A 15,136-nucleotide genomic window follows, 5' to 3' on the forward strand; every position below is an offset into this window, starting at 1 on the left:
CTGGATCTCCATAGAATGACCATTGTAGGTAAGTATGACCATAGTAGGGTTACCCTCCTCACTGGATTTTTTGACAGTGGAGCTGTTTTCTAAGGTCATGCTTCTAATGATCCCATTCACCATGGCCTTGCAGAGTATCCACTTAGGATAACCCCTTTCAATGAATCTTGAAATCATGGTTTTCTGTTCGTCCTTGAAGGCCGAGTCGGAACTACAGTTATGCTTAGCCCTGAATAGTTCCCTATAGGGGATACTCCAATTTAAATTATCTGGATGACTGCTCATGGCATGCGATAGGGTGTTACCTGCAGTGATCTGTCTGAATAGCCGCATGTAGATCTCAAACTTGATAATTTCGACCTTAGTATCTAGGTACTCCACTTCCTTGCTACTTATGTTGCTGGTAAGCTTGAGATTATAGTTGTTGGCGTTAAGAGCCTGGATAAAGTCACTAGCTTCGTTCTCAGTACCCTTCCAGATCAAAAACAGATCGTCAATATACCTGAGCCATAAGACCATCTTGGCGAAGTCCCTCTCAAATTTGGTATCTTTTCTGATCTCGTCCTTCCATGCGCCTAGGAACAGATTCTCAAAACTTGGAGTGAAGCATGTTCCCATCGCAGTTCTTAAATGTCTGTTTGTATATACTAACATTGAACACAAAAAAAGTGTTGTTCAGCAAATATCTGATCATGTCGCTAAGCATGCTGGTGTGTTTCATGTGCCATATAGGTCTTCTAGACAGCTATTTGGCACAAGAAGATATCCCTAGTTCGTGTTCAATGAGAGTATACAGGGAGTTGACATCCATGGTAATAAGTAAAAATGTGTTCTGCCACTGGACATCCCAAATTTTGTTGAGAAAATCTTTTGTATCTCTGACATAAGATGGTATGGCGATAACCTGGTCTCTAAGGAAGTGATCTACATATCTAGATACATTATTGGTATGCTGCCTCTCGAGGACACAATGGGTCTACCTGGGGGATTAGATTTGTCTTTGTGTACTTTCAGAAGAAGGTACAGTACCAGGAGTTTGAGGAAACAGTACTCCTCCCATTCCAGAAGACCTTTGTCCCTCCAGTCCCCTAATTTGCTCCAAATGTCAGTGACACTGTCACTGTATTCTGTTTTACTGGTTCTCATATACGTGACTAGATCATTAAGTTGGTGCATGGCTTCGTCGATGTACATACTCAAGATGAAACTTTTCCCTCCCTTATCAGCAGGTCGTATGACTATGCTGTTGTCACCTGCCAGGTCTTTGATGGCATTTCTTTGATCACGGAATTTCAGTAGTTTATTAGTTACCGTGTCTTGAAAGGTGTAAATATTGTCGTGTGACATATTGGGTAGAAATGTAGGCTTGGGTTTGAAACAGGTGTTTGCTGCTTCGTCATAAGATGTGTCTAAATCATCAAGCATTCGATATACATTATTAACCACATCAGCACCCCCACCCTCCAGCGCGTGCAGAGCTATCAAAGTGTCAATATGCCCAATATTAAGTTCACTACAAACATTGATCCCTTTGGTGTCACTGGCTTCAATGTTTGAAACCCGTTTCAGTTTATGCCACTTCTAGAGTTTCAGTTTGCGACAAAATTTAAAAAGGTCAATGTGTGAGTCAACATCATTTATAGGTTCTGCTGGACAAAAGGATAGACCCAAACAAAGGGTTCTCTTTTCCATTTCACCCAGTGGTCTCTCAGAGAGATTGATAATTGTACGATTTGCCATGTTGTCATCCATCATGATGTCATTTTGGAGTGTGTTGAACTGTTTCCCATGTGCTCCTTGTGCTCCTTGTTGCTCTCTTTTCCTTCTCCTTTGCTTGAGTCTCTTCCTCCTCTTGTATTGATACCTCGCCTCTTCCTCACCCTCTTCCTGTTTGGGTTGGTTGTTTGGGTTTGGTTTTTGGTTTCCGAGTCACCCTCGTGGTTTGCTGGCCCCTGTGGAGGAGCCGGTATTCGTCTAAAAAGGATTTTGGTCTCATCCCGATCTCACTTCCAGAGGCAGAGCTTTCTGATGTCCTAGATGTCACTGATATGTCTGTATCCGCATCACTGGAGCTAGATTACTCTTCTCCTGGTGTCTTCTGCACCCTTGTTGCATTGACAGTGGTGTCATAAGGGGTTTCATAAAGGTGATCATACTTGCGACTGTAGGTCAAAATCCTTCCAGATTCATAGTCCAAGCAGTCGCAGTGTAGCTTCCTTTGTTTTCTTGCCTTGATGTCATCTTCAAAATTCGTTATCCTTGATTTCATTTTGTCCACAAATTTAATGATGGTATCTTGTTAATTGCTTTTTTTTAATTCCACCTTGATGCGCTTGATTTCCTCCTTTATGCTTTCTCTGTCTGACCACGCATATTTGACTAAAATTTCCCAATATGGTCCTGGAACTATTTGCCGAATTGGCTGTCCATTCGTTTAGCATGCATGGATTTGGTGATTCATAAAATGGGGTCATGTATATCCTTAAGCCCCTGGGCACCATTTCCTTATTAATATAGTCCTGGAGGTAGTTGGCCTCCCACCATTTGCAACTCTCAGTTTTACTTTGTTTTTCAAGATTCCTCAGCAGATCAATCACTGTTGATACTTGTCCCCCGGTAGTTTTCTAGTTCTGTCCTTTCCCTGGTGCACGTGCAAATAAAGTCTGTGCCACTGAACATCTGTCGCTATCGTAATCCATCATGTGGTGTGGTTGGTAGTTAAGCACCCCCCTGTTTAGTGTCCGTACCACTGGATTGCCCCTCTGTGTAATACAGAGTTCCTTCTGCTGCCTGGTGTGCATCCTATTTTAGGTCTTGTATATTTCCTGACATTGAAGTGTGTCACATATTTAAAGCCTCCTGCTCATGCACAGACAGTCCCCGGCTGGTAAGATGTGGTATAATCTGCAGCCCCACAAACCTTACAGAGTCCCAAGATAATAGGGGATCATTACCTTAGTAACCTAACTGCCGGTCATAAGAGAACAAGGAAGTTATCTCCGTATCTATAATTACGCTGGACACATCGGGTGGTACCGACAAAGGAAGTATGCCAAACAAGCCACATGGGAATGGGGGATCGTTACAATGTTACTAGGGTTGCAGATCGTAGGGTATTGGGGAAACCACTACCCTTCTGGTCCCAGGGTAATGGTAGTAAATGCAAAGTGTTGTGCAGAGAGAAGCAAACAGCTGGTGTGGCCACTTGTGGAGGAAGTGCGGACGCTGATCAGAGACTGGTGCTTCATGCTGTGGCTACTAAGGTCAGGCTCCCCCCTCATCTTCTGAGACAAGTGGTACCCCCTATCAGCCCCTTGGGACATTTACCTCTGAGATGCCCCCGCACTCCTCTGTACTTTTCAGTCACGTGCAATCGCACTTCGGACTCCACACAGTTGCGTTGTAACTTTCATGGCCAGGAAAGTCCTCGATCCAGGCTGTCGGTCTGCTCAGCACTGCAATGTTGTGGCAGTTGCGGCCATATATATATATGCAAAACACAGTTAAAAAATGCTGCGCACTCTGGCCATTATTCCAATTGATTTATTTTGTAAATTTCTGCAAGCACGATCAACTGACAAACACGTTTCGGCCTCCTGGCCTTCATCTATGTCAGTTATTCCCTGCATAAACACTCTATTTAACCCTGCGTATTCTCATTGGTTTACGGCAGAGATATCTGGGAGAACAGGCGAGGCCTCTCTTAATACGGAGCAGCATTTTCCTGAGGAGTACCACCTGATCAGGGAAACGTGGTGCAAGTTTCCACAGAGGAGTCGCCCACCAGAGCAAGGAGGTGGAAAACAAGGCAGGAGGGCAAGGCAGCTAATCAAAACTACGAACCCCGGGTGACGAGAAGCAAACGGGATGGCAAGAGGAAGTGAATGAACTTTCAATCATCAATCTCTCTGAAAGAACATTAACACAGATAGAAGAAACGGTGTCACAAAAGGGATTGACTTTTTGCCCAACCGCTAAGTGGGACTACGCAACAATGCGTATCAATATGTCCGACAGCTGAAGTTGAAGGAAATATTTGCGATGCATCCCGGACCAAGAAAATTGCAACAGGATCCAACCAGTCCTAACACAGACATCCTCACAGGAAGCGATTTGGAAACCTTAGTAGCGATGTACGACCTACAGGAATCGGAGTCATCGGAAGGTGTCATTGGCTTGCAGGACAACACTCAACTTCTGCAAGAGGCAGGGATTGGCCAGACCAGCAGAAGAAGTGAGTTTAAACCATAATCAAAATTCATACCACAAACACCACACAATGCCATCGACTGCTTTCATGAAGCAGTAATCAAGGACCTGGACAAGTTCAGAACATCTCAACCTTACAAAATCACAATGGAAGGCTGTGAAATCTCTTAGAGACGATCCGGGACTGGTTATTAAACAGTCAGACAAAGGCGGAAATGTCGTCGTAATGTCCAAGGATCTATACAAACAAGAAGCATTGCACTTGTTAGGTGATTCGAACAGTTATTCACGAATCAAAACAGAGGACTATAACAGAAGTGTGGTGGTTTTCCATAGGCTCCTACAAGAACGGAGCCTCAAGGGAATTTTGGAGGCCAATGCACTGCAATTCATGAAAATCGAATGCCCGGTACTACGTACATTCTACCACCTACCAAAGGTGCATAAAGATCTCAAAAATCCTCCAGGACGTCCAATCATCTCTTCATTGGGAAGTCTATTAGAGAAAGCCTCCATTTACGTAGACTCTTTTTTATTTCCTATTGTAAAGGACCTCAGTTCATTTATTTTGGACACAACAGATTTTCTTTGCCAAATGCAGAATATCATTAGGGACGATGAACTACTGTTAATAACCTTAGATATAACAAGCCTCTATACGAGCATTATACACTCGCAAGGTCTGGCTGCTCTGGAATTCTTTCTGAAGACTAAAGCTTTGAAATTCCAGGAACATAACAAAATGCTATTGCAAATAGTATCATTCTGTCTACATAAAAACATTTTCCTTTTTGCAGGGGAATTGTATCTACAGACGCAGGGGCACGGCGATGGGCACGTGCTTCGCCCCCAGCTACGCAAATTTATTTGTGGGCTGGTGGGAGAAGCACGTGGCCTGGGCGGAAGGCAACGAAAACTGGCTAGATAAAATAGCCCTATGGACTAGGTACATTGATGACATGTTTATAGTGTGGAGGGGCACACGCACAGAGGCAGAAGACTATGTGAGGATCCTGACTGATAATGAATTTAATTTTAATTCACGAGCAACATCAGTGAGAGGTAGGTTGCTTTTCTAGATCTTCTAGTCTTCGTTGCAGATAATAAAGTATGCAAGAAGCTCTATCGTAAACCCACGGCAGGGAACACCGTTTTACATTCTTGGAGCCAGCATCCCTGTAATTTGATTAACAGCATACCGTACGGGGAGTTGCTTAGGCTAAAACGAAATTGTTCCCGCCCAGATGACTATCAGGAGGCCGCAAAAGAGTCCCTAAAGAGATTTGCTATCCGGGGCTACAGAAGAAAGGTATTACAGGAAGTGGTGGAAAAGGTCAGTGACAAGAATAGACAGGAACTGCTTATAAGCAGGCGAGCTAGCAGCAAAGAAGCTGAAGGCGATCAATCTAAGGTGAGGTTGATTATGACCTTCTCAGTAGAGGCGTAGAAGATTAGAGGCCTAATTCAGAAAAACTGCAATATCCTCCAAATGGATGGCGTTATTAGGAAAATAATTACAAACAGTCCAGATATCACCTTTAGAAAGAGTGCCTCCTTGAAGGATATCCTGGTGCAGAGTCATTTTCAGGACAAACCCCATGTTAAGCCCATGATTACAGGTTTTTTCCCCTGCTCAACTTGCAAGGCGTGCAAGAACTGCAAAAAAGTGAAAGACTATGCAGTGCCGGGGAGGAAGGAGAGAAGACCCATTGACAAGTTGTTAAACTGTAACTCCAACTTCGTGGTGTACTGTTTAACCTGCCCTTGCGGTTTACAGTACATCGGGAGCACAATACATCCGGCGAAAAAGCTCATTCTTGAACATAAAAGGGCAATAACCAACAGGGACAAAACAAACCCGGTGGAGAGACACTTTTCAAGGATGCAAGAGGCCAGGAGTGACAGATTAATGTACTACTGCATGGATCAGATCCCAGCGGTAGAGAGAGGAGAGGATAGAGTTAAACTCCTTAGGCAACTTGAGGCCAAGCTCATAGTGGATTTCCGCACCAGGACACCATGGGGATTAAACCAGGAAGAGGAACTGTGGTCCTTTATTGGATGGAAAAATTAGTAGGAGATTAAAATGCAGAGTGAACACCCCCTAAAACAAGCTAGGTGGGAAGGATAGGCCAAAGGAACATAGACTGAATGTCCAAGGAGAATCCTTGATGAGACGAGAAGGCTCATACAGAGCATTATTAAAGTCCCACACACATTTCTATATGTATAAAATAAAGAGACAATGAGATGATGGTAAGGAAAGGCCACTCAAACATGAGCTTAATATTGATGATTTTATAGTGATTGCGAGGGCTTGCATTAATTCATTTACAAATGGTATTGATTAATTATCCACCTGACTAACCGTTGTTTCATTTAAATTGTGTATTGATAAATGTGCCTTGACTTTTATTAATTGTTATATTGATCCAATGTGGGAAAATGTAAATAAGTCAAGAGTGGAGCCTCCCTGAATTACAACTGTATAGTGTTAAAATGGCCGACACCCTTTCCAAATAATTGACTGAATTCTTAAGTCCCTTTTTTATGTTCATGTTTTAGTCCCTGCCGTTAACCAATGAGAATACGAAGGGTTAAATAGAGTGTTTATGCAGGGAATACCTGACATTGACGAAGGCCAGGAGGCTGAAAAGCATTTGTCAGTTGATCGTGTTTGCAGAAATTTACAAAATAAATCAATTGGAATAATGGCCAGACTGCGCAGCATTTTTTAACTGTGTTTTGCGAGTTTTGTCCTCGCAGCTGTGGCACCCGCTGTGTCGGGAGCGGGGAAAAAGACGAGCACCGTAGTTAAAAAAAAATAATAATAATAATATATATATATATATATATATATATATATATTCACTGAAAAAAAGCAAAGGTTACAGAGACGTTATAGTTAGGCTCAGGTTTAACTCATACAAAACCAAATTCAGTAGTTATTGTTAGCTGAGCTGACTTTAACTTGTGCCCCCACAATGCACTGCTTATGACTACACATATTACATCACTCATGGCATGGTCAGTGACATCACTGATGCCATTTCAAAAGACATCACTGATTAAATCATCTGGTGACTGTGAATGCTTTTAAAATGTTTCTGAGTGTTGAATATATAGACCAAGGTGTATTGGTGAATCAGTGGGTGTATGGGTGCCTGTATGGATGATTCAGTGAGTGCATGACTGACTGTATAAGTGAGTGATTAGGTGTGTCAGTGAATGTATGGGTGAGTGACTAGGTTGTGTGAATGTCTGTTGAGTCTGACCGTTGGTGTCTGAGTACCTGTACGGGTGTATGAGTGTCTGTGTGGGTAGGTGAGGGGGTATCTGACTGCCTGCATGGATGAGGTACTAGGTGAGACAGTGGCTGTATGGGTTAGTGAGTGCATCTATGAAGGGCTGTATGGGTCACTGAGTATGTGTATGGCTATGTCGGTGAGTGAATGGATGTGTCAGTGGTATATGGGTGAGTAACTGCATATGTGAAAGGCAGTATAGGTGTGTTTTGAAGTATATGAGTGACTGAATGTGTGAGTGAGTAATTGTGAGAGTGTCTGTATAGGTGAGTGTGTGGTTGTGTCAGTGACTGTATAGGTGAGTGAGTATGTGTTAGTATCTGTATGAATAAGTGAATGGGTGTTTGTATAACTATATAGGGGAGTAAGTGGCTGTATGATTGACTCTATGGGTGAGTGAGTAGGCGTGTGAGTAGCTCTACGGGTGACTGACAGTGTGTGAGTGGCTGTATGAGTGTATGCGTGGATATATCAGTGGCAGTATGAGTGAGTGAGTTGGTGTATGAGTGGGGGTATAGGGGACTGAATGGATGTGTGTAGACTCATGAATCAGTGAAAGGGTGTGTAAGTACTCGTATGGTTGTGTCAATCATTTTGAGAATGCTATTGTGGACTTTCGAGTCGGTGTATGAAAGGTTATTTTGAGGTGTGAGTGGCTGCGACAAAGATTCTGTGGATGATGTCAACAACCATGTCATGAGTGATGTAATATGTGAGGTCATAAGCAGTGCATTGCAGTGGGGTAAGCTATAGTTAACTCAGGTAGCTATAACTGCTGAATTTCAGTGATTTTGTGAAATCTGAGCCTAGCTATAACGTCCCTGTAACTTTGGATTTTTGGTTTTCTGAGTGAATATATATATATATATATATATATATATATATATATATATATATATATATATTCCCTGAAAAAAACATAGGTTTCAGGGGCGTTATAGTTAGCTGGACTTTTCACTCGTACACAACCATTGAAATTCCCCCGTTATAGTTAGTTCAGCTAACTATAACTTGTGCGCCCGCAATGCACTGCTGATGACGTCACATATTACATCACTCATGACATGGTCAGTGACATCACTCATGACATCACTGATGACATCTCAAATGACATCACTGATGACATCACTGATGACATCATCCAGTGAAAGTGTGTTTTTCTGAAAATTACATATGTTTTATATATGTATATCTCAAGGTCGATAGAAGAATAAATGGGTATATAAGTGTCTAAATGGATGATTTGTTTTTGAAAAATTGATTGTATAACTGACTGATTAAGTGTATCTTAGTGAATACGTGGCTCAGTGAGTAATGTTTAAATATGTAAATATCTGTATCAGTCTCTCACTTTGTGTATAAGTGGCTGCATGGGTTGGTGAGTAGCTACATGAGTGTCTATATAGGTTATTAGTTGGTTTTTTGAGTATCAGTATGAGTGTCTGAATGGTTCGGTGGGGGGTATTACGTAGTGCATAGGTGCATGAATGAGTGACTCACTCTTTGTATGTGTTGAAGACAGCATGTGTGCAGGACTGTATGGGTGGATGAGTGTGTGCATGGGTGTGTTAGTGAGTGAATGACTGTCTCAATAGTGTCTTTATGAGTAACTACATATGTTTTAAACTAGTATATGTGACTATTGGTGTATATAAGTGAGTATATGTGAGAGTGAGAGATTGAAAGAGTTCCTGTATGAATAAGTATGTGTTTCTATAAGTGATTGTTTAAAAGACTAAGTATGTGTAAGTTTCTGTAGAAGTGTGGTGGTGTGTGTATAACTGTATATGCAAGTAAATGGATGTTTGATTCTTTATTAGCATGAGTGACTATGTGTGTGAGTAACTTTATGGATGAGTGGTGTTGTGTAACAGGATGTATAGGTGTATGAGTACATATGATGAGTGAGTACATGTATGAGTGACTGTATAGGACTGTTGGTGAATGAGTGGATGTGAATGTGGATCTTAGAATTACTGAATAGGTTGTTGTAACTGATATTGGTATGTCCATTGTTTTGAAAATGTTAGTTTCTATTTTTGAATGTGTGTATCAAAGGGTATATTAGGGGGAGAGGAGGTCTGCCACTCTATCACAAGGATGATGTCATCAGTGATGTCATTTGAGATGTCATCAGTGATGTCATGAGTGATGTCACTGACCATGTCATGAGTGATGTAATATTTGACGTCATCAGCAGTGCATTGCGGGCACGCGAGTTATAGTTAGCTGAACTAACTATAACGGGGGAATTTCAATGGTTTTGTACGAGTGAAAAGTCCAGCTAACTATAACGCCCCTGAAACCTATGGTTTTTTCAGTGAATTTCTAAGGTTTTTTAAATGCTAATTCCTAACTATAACGTGCCTGAAACCTATGGTTTTTTCAGTGAATTTCAAAGGTTTTTTAAATGCTAATTTCTAACTATGCCTACAGAGATAGGACATGTGAAGAAAGAAGAAAAAACGCACAGAAAGAAAAAAAAGAAATGCAGAAAGAAGCAACAGAAGTCCTCAAAGACGAAGAAAAGTGCAGGAAGAAGGATAACATGCAGAAAGAACAAACAGAAGAGCAGAGAGAAGCCTTGTTGCAAAATCATCCTGTACCCTCAACTTTTTCAGACAGATACTGGTGGTAACTGAGTCTGACTAACCAGTCCTAGAGCCAGTGCTATGTTAAAAGACACTCAGAATACAGTGAAAACACCTACATACACTAGGGAACACTATGCGTTGGGGTCCCCCTGTGATCAGCATGACCTCCTCTGTAAGCCCCTAGTATATAATAGGGCAGGGGATTAAAACTACCTCTTAAAACGCGCCACAGGGCGTGTTTGCACACGTCCCCTCAGGCCCCGTCCCCTCACTTCCCCACTGTGTAAACACGTCCTGTGGCCGTTTTAAGTTGGGAGATTAAGTCCCCTTGAATCCTGAGGGTCCCTAGGGTCCAACTAGACCACTAGGTACCTCCAGTAAGCGCCACAGAGCTGCGTTGCAGAGAGATGTAAAAAGGGGCACGGCCAAGACCCCCTCTCTGCAATGCAGTGCAGTGGCGCTTACTGGAAGCACCTGGTGGGCTAGTTGGCCCCCAGGGTCCCTCAGGATTGAAGGGGAATTATTTCCCCAACTTAAAACGCGCCATAGGGCGTGTTTGCACACGTCACCTCAGGCCCCGTCCCCTCCCTTCCCCACTGTGTAAACACGCCCTGTGGCCGTTTTTTAAGTTGGGAGATTAAGTCCCCTTGAATCCTGAGGATCCCTATGGGCAAAATAGCCCACTAGGTACGTCCAGTAAGCGCCATAGCAGAGAGGTGTTAAAAGGGGCACGGCCTGCACCACCGCTCTGCAACGCAGAGCAGTGGCGCTTACTGGAAGCACCTGGTGGGCTAGTTGGCCCCCAGGGTCCCTCAGGGTTGAAAGGGAATTATTTCCCCAACTTAAAACGTGCCACAGGGCGTGTTTGCACATGTCACCTCAGGCCCCGTCCCCTCCCTTCACCACTGTGTAAATGCGCCCTGTGGCCGTTCTAAGTTGAGAGATTAAGTCCCCTTGAATCCTAAGGGTCCCTAGGGTCAAACTAGCCCACTAGGTACCTCCAGTAAGCGCCACACAGCTGCGTTGCATAGAGGTGTAAAAAGGGGCATGGCCTCAGGACACCTGTCTGCAACGCAGCTCCCTGGTGATTACTGGAGATACCTGTTGGGCTAGTTGGCCCTCAGGGACCCTCAGTATTGAAGGGGAATTAATTCCCCAACTTAAAACTGGCCAGGGGGCGCATTTGCGGAGTGCTGCAAGGAGGGCGCGGGGCCTCCGGCGCGATGCCGTTCTTTTCTTTATTTTATTTTTTTAAGAAGGAGGGCTGTGTGGCCCCCCTTCTTAATCTAATTTACCGGCCCTGGGGACCCCATCCCCCAGGGCCTGCACCCTAATTTTTTTTGTTGAAAAAAATTTATTTGGGGACTCCCAAGGCCTTAATCGGCCCCGGGGACCCCAACCCCCGGGTCATGGCCTTTTTAAAAAAAATTCTTTAGGAGGGGGCTGCGTTGCCCCCCTCCTCAGGCCATTTATGGCCCCGGGGACCCCATCCCCCGGGACCGGCCTTTGTTTTTTATTATTTTAAAAAAATATATATTTATAGAAAAACCTAGGACATGCTGGACAAACCGTATGTACCTATCACCATGTCGATTTGCGTGATATTCATTAAAAGGCGACTATGCATAGAATGAATCCACATGGAATGTATTTACACCGCTAGTGAAGCTCTGACGTGTCTGACGCCCTACCGTGCCTAATCCCGGCACCCCCGCCGGTGGGTACTCTCCAAGTAGACACCCTTGTCATTTATTTATACAAACATGGGTAGCTATTGATGGGCACATTTAATATACACGCACACCAAGCCATTCAAAGGGGATTCGACAAAAATTCGACCAAACTATGCAAGAAACCCCCCTCACGGTTAATAAAACACACATCCACCGCCGGATGTGTAATACTTTTTATTTTACTCTCTGGAAAGGAGACGAACCTCACTTGAGAGTCACAGCGTGCTCCTGGCTGAGCCCAATGCTGTGTTACACCCACCAGTGCCCGCCGAGTGCCTCACACCTCTGTGTTGTATTCCACCAGCTAGTGCGAATGCTATGACACTCTCTAGCCCATGTGCACTGTAACACCACCCCGTGAATATGTCATGCCACACTTGCCTTCGCACGGGTTATATTGCCCCATCTAACGTGCCTTCCTCGATGCCTATGTTATAACGCACAGCGCTATGCCATACATATTACAATCTGGGATCCATATCTTTGTCACAGTGCATATGCAACGTTACACTCCCCAGCACATATTTTATATTACAACTTTAGAGACTAGTTAGGTTACACAACACTGCCCTGTGCATATTACACTCCAAGGCGCATATTGCATAGCACGCGATAGTGCCTGTGCTATCCCGCGCTCTCCAATGAATCTGTCATTGCGCACAATGTATTGCATATTGTATTTCACACCCTGGTTCATCTTATATCACACTTTTTGGTGCATAGTTTATACCATATACTATATCTAGTTTTCATTTTCAATCGTGCTCTCAGGACTATGTTCTATATAACACTGCGTCCACCTACCATTTTCACGGGCATTACATTTTGCGATGGGGGGGTGGAGGGTCAGGGGGAGTTTCTGCCAAGTGAGCCCGGAGTCACAGTCACAAATGTCCTCTTCTTCCTGAATAAAAGTGAGATTATGCTGCATACTTGTTCATATTTTAAGTAGTTCGCACAGACACACATTTTAAAAACAATAAAGTTCCTAATACCCACCTTCTCTGAACAGTTAGCCTGCTGCCCCATCCACCTCCTCCCTATCCTCTGTTGTCTGAATCCATGGACTAGCCTCCTCCCTCCTGCCATGCATGGTCTGATGTGCTGCCACTGACCTCCATTTAGCATGATGTACCAGTCCACTCCTCCTGCCCTCCATTGCCCAATTCTATGGCCCATCATTGACCTCCTGCTTAGCCTCTGTGCTTAGCTTGCTGCCCCTATTCTCCTTCCCCCTGCCCTCCGATGTCTTTGTGCATGCCCCTGCTCCATCCTTTTTGCCCACCATGTTCCATGGACCTGCCACTCCTATCTACTCTGAGTGTTCTGTTGATCTGCCACTCCCCTCCCACCTGCCTAGCATTGTCAGATGACTGTAACCTGTCCCTGCCACCTCCACACTGCCTGTCCACATGCCATGCCCCTATCCCCTTCCTCCTGTCCTCCATGGTCCATTTTACTGCCACACCCTTCTGCCCTCCCTGGTCTGTTGTGCTGCAACTGCTCCTCCTGCCTGCCCCGCGCGGTCTGTTGTGAGGCCCCTTCCCCTGAACTCTCTTGTCTGTGCCCAGGTCCTGACCCTCCCTTCTATCCTCCATGGTCCTTTGTGCATGCCCCTGCACCCTCCTTCTTGCCCATCATAGCCATTGTGCTGCCACTAACCCTCCTGCTTGCCATGCATAGTCTTCTGTGCTGCCATGGCCCCTCCCACCTTCCCTGTGTGGTCAGCTAGCTGCCCCTGACCCCCTCCCACCTTCCCTCCATGGTCTGTGTGTATGCCATCATAGTCTCACTGTTGCTCTCCATGGTGTGTCTTGTTTCTAGTGCCCATCCTGCCTGACCTCCATGGTCATCTTGCTGCTCCTGCCCTGCCCCCTTGCCCCCAGCCCTCTGTTTCCATGTGCAGACCCCTATTCCCTCCCTCCTGGCTTGTCGGTTCCATTGTAATGCCCCTGATCCGTCCCTCCTGCCCTTTATGGTCTGTTATGCTGCAGCTTTCTCTCTTGTCTGTCCAAAATGGTCAGCTAGCTACCATTGCCTCTTTCCCCTCTGTTCTCAGTTGTCCATGTGTATGGTCCTGCACCCTGCTTCTTGCCCATCATAGCCATTGTGCTGCCACTAACCCTCCTGCTTGCCATGCATGGTCTTCTGTGCTGCCATGGCCCCTCCCACCTTCCCTGTGTGGTCAGCTAGCTGCCCCTGACCCCCTCCCACCTTCCCTCCATGGTCTCCCTATTGCTTTCTATGGATTGTTGTGCTGCACTCCCGTCCCACATGCCCTGTGTGGTGTATTGTGCTGCTGCAAACCCTGATGCCTGCCCTGTAGGGTCAGTTTGGTGCACCTCTCCATGTCCCTCCTGTCCTCTGTTATCCGAGTCCATGTCCCTACCCCAACTCTTCCTGCCTACCATGATCCAATGTACCATACTTGCGAACATTTTGAACTTGGTAAGAGGGAGATTTTGAAAAAAAACTGGGGTATTGATTTTCCCCTTTGAGTTACATTGAAAAAGAGGAGATTGTAGACAGGAGACAGATCAAATAAAGCCCATTTGAGCTTAAAAACATTGGACGTTTCCTGGCTGAAACGGGTCTGTTGGCATGTATGGTTGTACTACCACTGCCTCTTCCTTCTGCTCACAATGGTCTATTAAATTGCCACAGCCTCTCTTGCCAGTCCTGTGTTGTTGGTTTATTGCCCCTGCTCCCCTTTCCACTGCCCTCCATAGTCTGTTGTGCTGCCACTGCCCTTCCTGCCTGCCCAGTGTGGTCAAATTGTTGCCTCTGCACTCTCCTACCTGCCTTCAATGTTCAGAGTCCGTGCCCCTGGCCTCTGCCTCTCAACAGTATCCCAATGAACAACTAGATTGCTAACATTCTATATTTATTACAAAACTGTGGAACGCCTGACGTCATCTTGATGTAATCAAAACTGTAATACCTAGAGCATTTCCTTTAGAAATTACATATATGAGAGGGTCTTATTTGCATCAGAATTATGGTTAGTGCTCTAAAAAACTATAATGAGGACATATTTTCTGAGTTTTCAAATAGCGACAAAGAACTTTTAAATTATTTGTAATCTTTATGTTTTTTTATCCAGTTGACCACTTGATTAAATGTTGCACACAGGGGAGAGGATGTGGTGCTACTTCCAGAGCTGCAGACTTTGCAACTGGGGAACCAGGTTGGAGTTTCTGCTTTAGCTCAACATTCTGTGATTCTTGTCAAATCACTTAATCTCCCCATGTCTACAACCAAAATGAATTCCTGTGTGATGTAACCAATGCTCATG

The sequence above is a fragment of the Triturus cristatus genome, chromosome 8, assembly GCF_964204655.1.
Source record: "Triturus cristatus chromosome 8, aTriCri1.1, whole genome shotgun sequence".
NCBI classification, from domain to species: Eukaryota; Metazoa; Chordata; class Amphibia; order Caudata; family Salamandridae; genus Triturus; species Triturus cristatus.